At 27.6% G+C, this 10,596-nt stretch overlaps 1 pseudogene across 2 annotated transcripts; it reads right to left on the bottom strand.

The window, feature by feature from the left end:
• Positions 1-1,853: 1,853 nt before the first annotated feature.
• Positions 1,854-3,775, bottom strand: LOC111276924 (protein CDI pseudogene; annotated as a pseudogene). Of its 2 annotated transcripts, XR_016343571.1 has the most exons (3): positions 3,553-3,670; positions 3,175-3,257; positions 1,854-2,961 (listed from the first exon to the last, which is right to left on the bottom strand). The product of XR_016343571.1 is annotated as a protein CDI pseudogene, transcript variant X2 (transcript). The 2 variants fall into 2 exon arrangements; XR_016343570.1 differs by lacking the exon at positions 3,175-3,257 and having other exon boundaries at positions 3,553-3,775.
• Between the last annotated feature and the right edge of the window lie 6,821 nt (positions 3,776-10,596).

Raw genomic sequence — 10,596 nt, 5'->3', positions numbered from 1 at the left:
CTGTTTTTTTTTTTCTTTTTTTTAATAATTATATTTTTTAAAATTATTATTATTATTATTATTAAAATTAATAATAGATTCAAATAAAATCGGTGTCTACATATATTATTTAATCTTTAAATAAAAATATTACTAAATTAAAATTTAATTCAATTAATTTATATAATTATGTTTAAAAGATAATATTCAACACATTGTATTATCGAATTCTGATATTTTCAACACTCTCTCGTAACAAAGATTACTACCTCCTTTATAAAAAAAAAAAAAAAATTATTACCAAGCCAACAATCAGTTCTTACAGAAAAATAACATTGGGTGCAAACTGCAAAGTTGTTATTAAAGTTTATTGTTTTTATGACATTGTTTGTGGCACACCCAAATTAAAATTGTTTAACTTTTATATTTAAAATTATAAAAAATTGAATCATAATCATTAAAATTCAACGTTGAACATTTTATGAAAGTAACAGGCGACTGTTGGCTAAAATTGTTGAACCTACTATTCAGTCTACCTAGTTCATGTGAGTCGTATTTTTTTTTAAGTACTGCCATTTGTTGAGATCGAAAGAATGACGCATTTTGAAACCAACTTAAAGCTTTACTCCTTGAGCCCTTATGGCAGGTCCAATACGAATATTTGTAGGCTGAAGTGAGGCCCATGCTCATGATTCTCCTTTCAATTTTAGATCTCAGGAATGAGTAACTTTAGAAGCCTGAGGTCCATTGGTTGTACAGCCAATGCGTAAGTAGCCTATGACTGATTGGTGCATTTGGGATCAAAGAAATGAATGAAATACTTGAGGGGGACCATTCCGATATCCAAATCCTAGAAGCGTCCTTTTGGCAATAAAACGCAAAATTTGTGTGGATTTCGAAGGCTGTACCAGAAAATCAACAGATTGAACTGGCCAGGCATAATGCCCCCCTTGACCTTCAAACAAGAGACTGCACCAGTGCTGCTTCACTCGTACAGAGGAGAATTTAACCATTCTTGTATTTATATTATATAAAATATTAAAAATTTATATATTTATATTATATTTTATATGAAATTTGTATGTTACAATTTATGTTTTCTTGAAAAACATGAAATAATATTTTTTTATTAAACTCATATAATATAAATTTTTAAATCATCACTTTTTTTTTATTATTTTTTTATGTTATATTACCATATCGTGTTTTCATTCGTCGGATCTACAAATATCACTCTGCAATTTGTATTTTTCTCGGCAGAAGCTATACTGCTACTATACAACTATCAATTTAAAGTGTAGTTAAAGTGAAGAGCGCATGTAACATAGATATCAGGAACTCATGCGCAAATTCTCCTTTAAGGAAGTGCATGTAAAGTCAAGGAACAGGACCCCAATAACCAGCAGGCCCAGAGACACAGGAAAAAATGTGGAAGAGCCTCAATTAAGGGACAAGTAAACAGCAGTGGAGCAAATTTCCAGCACAGGTTGAATAAAGTTGCCACATTTCAGCTTTTGCCTTTGGGGAAACAACTTCTCTGTGAGGTAATGACTCAAGCAAATAATCGTAATTGCACATGGAGGACACATGAAGTAAAGTTTTCAAATAATACAAAAGCCAAGCAAATGCAAATTCTGTTTTCTCTTTTGCCAATCATATTCATTGATTACCTGATATATTTAAAGCAACAGATATGGAAATGTTTGCAACAATTCACTCACATCCACAAGTGGAAAACACATGGTAAGTATCAAACTCAATGAACAAAGATTTCATCCATCAATTTAGCAATCACCTTATCAGAACAGAAAAACAGTGTCACAAAACCGAGTCCTGTTTCCTCATTTGAGAAGAAGATCAATTCCAACAACAAATGAAAAACAAGAGAAGGACTTCTCATTAAACAATTAATGATACTTCATAACATATTAGGGATCATATCCCAAATGCAGTCAATTGAACAAATAAAAAATTGAAAAATTACATATAAGATGAGGCATGAATGTATAGCCTGCAATACCTGTTGAAAACCCTAAACCATAGAGAAAATAGCTCTTCCCTAAAGCATAATCAGATCTTGGATACACAAGACAGATTCAATATATAAAAAAATATAGAGCAAGAGTAAATTGACATACTAGTAAAACGGATACTAGAAAATACTACTGCACTATGCAGATTTGAATTAATTTGCATTTGACTTCTTTTCTTCCATGTACTCTTGCATCTCCTTAACCCAAAGATCAGCAAACTCACAATTCTTCCATGCCTCAAACCATGGCCCTCCACGAGTATAATGTATAGCTTTAGGAAATGTTGTGGAGTCATTCTCAATAACCTTGTTATGCCCCTCAAGGAAATTCCAAACAAACGGGACTGATCCAATTTCATCATCTTCAAGCCACTGAAACCTATGAAGAAAAGCACCCGTTTGCTTGTTCACAACCTCTGGAGTCAACCCTTTGTTCTTTGGATGACCACAATTGTACAACACCATAGAAGACCAATTCTTCCGGGGATAAACAGTCTGCACAGCACCGTCCATTTTCGTGGTCTCTTTCGGGGAGTAATCATGATGAACACACATGATTGCGTATTTATCATCAATCAACTCAGTTAACTCCTTGATATCAGCTAAGTAAAGGAAATCGCAGTCAACAAACATTGCCCAACCATCATAATTTGCCAAGAAGGGTGTCAGGAACCGTGAAAAGGAGAACTCAGTGCTCTCCAACGGACCCCTTTCGCGCCAATAAAGGCCTTTTTTCCTAAGATCAGACTGAACAATGGGTGTGATCTCAACAGGAACTGATGAGCGTTTCAAGATTGAATGGCAACAGACCTCATAGGCTAGATCCTCACGTGGATCATAACCAACAAAAATCTTGAAGGGTTTGCTTACATCCCCGTTGTTGGTAACTTGGTGAGCATTGCCATTAGCCAAAGTCATTGCTAGTAGCAGTTTTCTTCTACAACAAAGATCTGCATATTTTGTAAAATTTATTTCATTTCAGTTAATACAGCAATTTCCATAAACTTTAATAATCAACAATATGAAGAAAAGTAGAAACAAGGAAAATTTCTCTTTTCTTGACTGACATGGACACTTTTTTCTTAGCCAATTAGTAAAGAATGACAGAATGAAATTCCTAGTTTTTTTTTTTTTTTTTAACATTGTTTTCTCTTTTCTCTTACCTATTCAGACCGCAGTTCTCATAGAGAATTTATAGATCGGCCAGCAATGGAGATTTGCTGGAATTAATAATGTACCTATTAATCTAAAAAAGAAAGCATCAAAAGCATAAAACTAAAGCAAAATCAGGTTCACATTCAATCAATCCGGTGCTTGCCATATATTAAACAAAATAAATAAACAAAAATAAACAAATATATTAAAAAAAAGCAGAACTGTCTATAAACATCAACCAAAATGAGATATAATAATTAACAAGACAACCATCAGATCGGCAACATTATCCGCTTAAAACCCAGAAAAAAAAAACCAAATAATTAAACAAAAAATAAATAAAAAAAGAAACCCAAGAAACAAAAGTAAAGGAAGAGAAAGAATACCAGGGAAATGAAGACAGAGTGGATCTTGAAATTCTTGATAATGAAGAAAGAACAATGGGAATGCAAAGTTTTGAAAGGAAGAAGAAGAAAGGGGAGGAATTGCATTTACTTGGTGCTGGACTCTTAGGAGTCTATTTATAGAAGTGGAAATTCAAAGAAAAGAAAATTCTAAAAATTCGAAATTCTCTAATTTTGATTCCACTCAATGGAGATTTTTGCGTTTGGGAATTTTAAGCGTTGGAGCGAGGATTTAGCGGTGAAATAAGTGTGGGAAACCAGCAGTTTATTTTTTTTTTTCCCTGTTGACGGAAGGAGACATGATTTCCGCGTACAACAATGGATTTTCTTACACGTGTTTTAGTCAGATGTATATTTATTTCTTTATTTATTCTTTTGATAAAAGTGACAAGTAAATTTCTTTTTTTTTTTCTATTTACTTTGCTTTTTTAAATATATAATATCTAAACAAAGCAAAAAAAATTGAAGTATTAGCAAATATAAGGGCAAATTCTAATCCTCTTTGGAGTGTTTTTCAAAATAAAAGATACAGTAAACTTTTCAATAACTTACATGTTATGTCAAATTTTATATAATATGTATTTTAATATCAAAATCACTTATAATACTATCAGTTATATGAGTGTGTTTTTAAAAATATTAATATTTATTAAATTTTTTATTATATAATTATATTTTATACAAACAAATAAAATTAAACAGCCGCATATTAAACAAAATTTGCATTAACAACTGAAATTTATTGTAAAGATTTTTATAATTGGCTTTAATTATTTAAATTATCGAAATAATTTATTTATATTTATATGTTATATTTATATAAATAATATAAAATCATATAAATTTGTTTATATTTATAGTTATAAAATGAGATAGAAGTAAATGTCTAATATAAGGTTCAAATAGAATAAGTGAGTTGACGAAATATGTTGGATATATTTTTATTATATGTATTTTTATTTTTATTTTGTATTAAATTTAACATATTATTTATTTTCATTTTTTGGATAAATTTTTTTTATTTAATTCATTGATTTTGTATATAAGATACAATATACTTGATTTTAAGTAATAATCTCAAATAAATATATTTAATTTTTAATTATGATTGTTAAAAAACCATAAAAAGGATGAATAGTGTCGTATTCACGGTATTATATATGTTCATGATTCCATATCTTTAAGAGCAGCTTTTATGCTCTTGGCTTCTACCAAAAAAACAAAACATTTTTCATATATTTGTACTTTGTAGTAAAAAATAGCAACCTAACTGGAAACGAGCAGTCTTCGTGCCCCAGCCTGTTGCCCAATCCAATAATATTTTTTTATTTTTTTCAATTTCCATTTCTAGCGCCCGAGGAAATTGTTACTTCCGCGGATTTTTTTGCTTGTCAAACTGTGGCTGTACTGTATTTCCTCTTTACTTAGCTGGTGACTGCTTGATTTAGATCATGGATTATACTCGCTTTTTTATTGTTGTCTTCAACAAAGGAGAATTTTCGTCCATTAAAATGGCAAATCAACGTCAGATGTGCGCGAGTATCCTTTTTTTCATAAACTAGCTTGTGTGAGTTTCCTGCTATAATTTGAAGCGCACCGACACAATGTATGGACGAGCTTCATGTGCATGCCAGACGCCTTTTTAAAAAACAGCCGAGTATTACACAATACTTGCACTTGGTTGAAGGCTAATCGAAAATTTTAACTAAAAAACCACCATCTCAGCTACAATTATCTCAACTATAATTATTTTAATGTAATTAATTGTTTATAATTTAAAATTATATTAAATTTATTAATTTTTTTGTGAATAACTTATATTTAAAAATTATAATCATATTTGATACATAAAATATGATAAGATAAAATTAAATAAAATTAAATAATATTATTTTATTTTATATTTGATATATGTAAAATTTAGAATAAAATAATTTATTTATTTATTTATCAAATTTTATTTTTTAAAAGTTTATATAATTTAAATTATTAATATAATTTTTAAAAATATAATTAAACATGTAAATTAAATTTCATAAATTAAAAATAATTCTTTTTACTTTGGATACAAATTAAACATAATACAGAATGATAATCATCTTATCATATCAATAATCTTATACATCAAATATAACTTATAAATCTTATATAATTTTTTACTATAATTGAACAATTATAAAATTATAATAAAAAAATTATAAATAATACACTTTTAAAAAAATAATTGAATAGTTAACAAATTTTTACATTAAACAAATAAATAGTAAATATCTTTAATTAATTTAAAATTAACATACAAGATTCACCTGAATAAAAGTATTAAATATAATTATAACATGATTAATTTAAAAGACAAATTGTCTAGAGTTAAATTCATTAAAATTTTATGAAAAAATAATTTCTTATAAATTTGTTAATTTCGACATAAATAAATCTATTTAGATTAACTCAAAGAAGAGATATACTAGATAATATCTAAAAACTCCTTGCACTAAATAAAAAAAATATTTAATATAAAAATTAAATTAAGTAAATATAAATTATGAAAAAAATATATAAAATAAAACATTTATTTTGAATCAAATTAAGGTAAAATATCGAGCAGAACCCTTAAAGATAAACAATAAATTTTATTCATCTTTTAAAAATAAAATGAAATTTAATATTCATCATGATAAGTTTATTTTATCCTAAAAAATAAAAAAAAATCCTGAATTAAAATTAAATTAATTTTTAATTATTCATTCATAATTGCAATCAAAGGATATGTTTGATATTTACTTGTTCAAAAAATAAAACAAATAAATGCATAGACACTTAAGCTTAACCATATAACTTTTCAAGAAACAGCTTCTTCTTTTTTTTTGTTTTCATTTGAATGATAGATGAAACGTGATTTTTATTAAGCCATCAAATCATTTTAAGACTGAATCTTTTCAATTTCAAAATAACATAATGAAGCAGTACAAATCCGTCCAAAAGAAGCCTTTATCAATTGTATTGATTAATTTTTTAGGAAACTTTAAATTGTAGTCACCTTATCTTTGAATATAAATTAAGAATCATTTACCAATTTTATTACCTTAATCTTCTCTAAACTCCGCAATCCTTCTATTTTAGGCTTTTTCTCCAAAAATAATTTTTTCATTTTCAAATATTTGTTTTACAAAGAATTGATTGATCAATAAAAAATTGTTGACTGATCAACAAAAAATAAGATAATTTTTTTGAAAATTATATTCCTCTCTTGAAAAGGAAAAAATAATTTTTGAAAAAAAAAATCTGAGTAAAACTACTTATAATAATATGTGATTGAACATAATTTTACTTAAGTCAAATCTTGTAGATGATTTTTTTAAACTTAAACTTAATTTGATATGATCCAAAATATTATTATATTAATAAATAATATTTTATTTAATTTTACTTAAATATTAAAATATTAATATTCAAAGTTTTCTAATATTTTGATTTTAAATATTTTTATAGTTTTATTTAATTAAGACTTTAAATATAATATTTTAAACTTAAATTTAACTTGATTCAACTTAAAATATTATTATATTTATAAAATATTTTATTTAATTTTAATTAAAAAATAAAATATTAACATTATTAGTTTTGATATTTCAATTTTAAATATTTTAATTTGTATACTATAAGCATAAATATTTTTACCATTTCAATAATAAATAGTATTATATTATTATTTTAATAATAAATAATAATATATAATATTTTTATTATTTTAATAATTAATGTTAAATAATATAATAATATTATTTTCTTAATATGAATATTTTAAATTTCTTACTATTTTTTAGTTTAAAAAATATAATTTTATATTTTTATTTATTAAGGTACATAAATTATTATTTCAGTAATAAATATAAATAAAAATATTTTTGTTATAATTTAATAATAGACATTTTCAATATAAAATATAAATATTTTAATAATAAATATTACTATTTTAATATTAATAAAATAATATTTTAAGAATAATAATACTATTTTAAATATTTTAAAATATTCATATAAAAGTAATAAATAGTTTTATTTTAAGTATTTTTATATTAATATAATATTTAATATTAAATATTATTATTAAAATATAATTATTCTTGAATATTAATAATAAATAATTTTAATATTTTAATAGTTTTATTAATATTATTTAAAAAAACAAAATTTTCAAAAAACAATCAAATAACAAAAAATATTTTTCATTAATACATCCAAACAATTAAAATTTTCTAATTTTTCCAAATATATATATATATATATTTTAAATATTTTCTGAAAATCAGTTTTAACAAAACAAACTAGCCTTAATCACCCACCAAACCAGCCGAATGGTTTGATGTGTTAGTATGGTAAGTGTGTGTATATGTGTGTGTATATATATATATATATGGTGTCCATACCCTTTTTACAAAGAATAACATTGTTACAAAAGAACTACATTTTTTGTAGTCTTAAAAAAAAAAGGGAAACAATTCTAAAATTTAAAGAAAAGCAAGCAAAACTTACCGACAAATATTGATATATCAATTATGTTACAATCCCAAGGCCACTTGATCAGCAAAATCTGGTTGTCGTTTATTGGGCATTCAAGAAGTCCTGTGATTCGGAGCTCTGTTACAGCCCTGCAAAAGCATGCTCTATAGCAAGAATGGTTAAGGAGTCTCATGGATGTTTATTCTCAAATAGGATTTAGTATGTTACAAAATTAAATAACAGACAAAAAAAAAAATCGAAGCAGAGAGGCAATGTTAAGTGAAGGCAGACTATATACAGGACATGAGTTTTAAGTTCAGCACTAATAAAATATAATAATTGAGTGTATCCTGCTCATAATCTGGATACCGAGTGGGCCCTGTCAATTTTGTTATTATATCTAAAAGAAAGAAATTTTATGCAATAAATATGCCTATCAATGCAACTTTTGATCACTCGATGGTGCAAGTCTCGATCTATCACCGCTCCAGTGCATGCCAAAAAAAATGTTACTGCATCAACTTACTGAAAATAAATCTAGAAGAGTGCTACACCGGAGCATACTGTATGGAAGCTTCACACTGGTTTTCTGATTCGTTTGTCTTTTCTTTTCTTTGGTAATGGGGACTGCATTGATTTCCTTTTAGTACTACTTGGAGAGAGAACTACTGATTTGAATGATTGGTGCCAGTCATGGAGATTGATAAGATCTCCATGCTCTTGAGCGAGTTTATACCTAAAACCACAGAGATGGCAATACACAAGTTTCATTGTTTCAACAAAGATGAGTTCTATGTCTCAATAAGAAAAAGAACTGCATATATAACTCCAGAATTAGCCAAGCTGGTAGTAATGGTCCATTAAGGATGTTACTACATAAAGGTACACCAACGACTAAAAGAAGACAGGTCTGGAGAAAGTGGGTTAAGGAAAATGCATCTCTTCAAACCCTCCACCTCATAAATCATAATATGCAATATGAGAAGCTAAAAAATACGTTAATGGTCCACTCATTGTGTTTTTTAAGAAGGAAATTATGCATAACTTCTCATGTGCTAAACTGGAATCTTAAATGAAAGGCTAAAGATATGAACACACTGACATTTGCACTCTTTCACAGGATGGATCAATGTAAGCATTAAATTCTTGGAAGGGAAGGAAGAAAGAAAAAAGAAAGCTTTATAGCTTATTCCTCTAAGTATCTGAAATCGTAAGGGTGAAGGAACTGATATGATAATAGGAGTATGTCTGATGTCTCATGGAGAACTCAACTCAAAGAAGGGAAGGAGGTTTGTCATTCAGTAGCAGGTCCTGGAAGCAGTGAGCTAGAACAATCAGAGAACTAGCCTTTTTTTTGATAAAAGTCACTGAGAATTTAAAATCTATCACTTATCACTTCATTAGGGAGACAATAGAGAAAAATGTCATATGGCGGGAAATTCATTGATGGTCTAAAATGCTTAAAACCCATCAACAACATGAGTGGGACCAAAAGAAAAGGGGGAAAGAGATCCAGCAAACTTGTTCATTATCCCAAATAAGATGCTGTATTAATAAAATTAGGTCATGCAATCTAGACTCATGGGCAGAAGGACCAAAAGAATGAAAACTAAATCCGATCCTCTCAAAAATTTGTCCATAACTCACAAGTCGTGTAATAGGATAGGACATGAGATGGCAGTCCTTAACAAGTTGGGGATCATAAGTACGATTTCAAATAGACCATGGCTACCATTTAAGTTATATGATTGTTCTCTTCTCTGTCACATAACTGAAAATGAAAAAAACACTTACATTATGGATGTATCTTGCATAGATGGTGATAGGGCACTGCAGCCACTGGTACAGCAACTACAGCTGAGGAGTTACTCGAATTCGAGAATATCAACTTGAATCCTACTTATAGGGTCCCCAATCAAAGCCGAATATAAAGTCAAAATATAGAACTTTGAGAACACTAAAACTTAAGTTCCAAGAACTTATAAAATGGAAAGAAAGTTAAACTTCATTCAAACAAGGAACAGGGAAAATTAGATACTATAATGCTATAGATTATTGCTTATAAAAAATTCCTATCCTGGAATGATTTTTTGGGAAACGCAAAGAGGATTTTTGCACTACACAGTTGAAGGCAAGGTTCATTTGTAGTCATTTACTCTTTTATATCAGTATTAAATAGCTAAGCCCACAACATAAACATGAACAATTCCCATCAGCATCCAATAGCCTCTTATTTTCATTTAAACAATAAAGACTAGTTTGTTCTTGTGAGAAATTTTCATGAACCAAAGAAATAGAAGAGACTCACCATGTCACTGCAAAAAGTTTAAAACATATCTGAACTACTTTACATTCTACAATAAAAATGTATATTTAAAATTGAGGACCAGCGTTTGTGCATTTTCATTGATTGGACAGAGCTGGAAGAACTTGGAAGGTACAAAGACCATCTGGACATGGAAAGCTAAATAAAGATCGGATATGAGATTTACACACAACACCATAACTGGAAGATTCATCACCCAC

This window comes from Durio zibethinus, chromosome 7, assembly GCF_047325235.1.
Source record: "Durio zibethinus cultivar Kanyao isolate XHJ-2024 chromosome 7, ASM4732523v1, whole genome shotgun sequence".
In the NCBI taxonomy this organism is placed as follows: domain Eukaryota; kingdom Viridiplantae; phylum Streptophyta; class Magnoliopsida; order Malvales; family Malvaceae; genus Durio; species Durio zibethinus.
The sequence above is the reverse complement of the archived record's forward strand: the minus strand, read 5'-3'. Positions and strand labels throughout refer to the sequence as shown.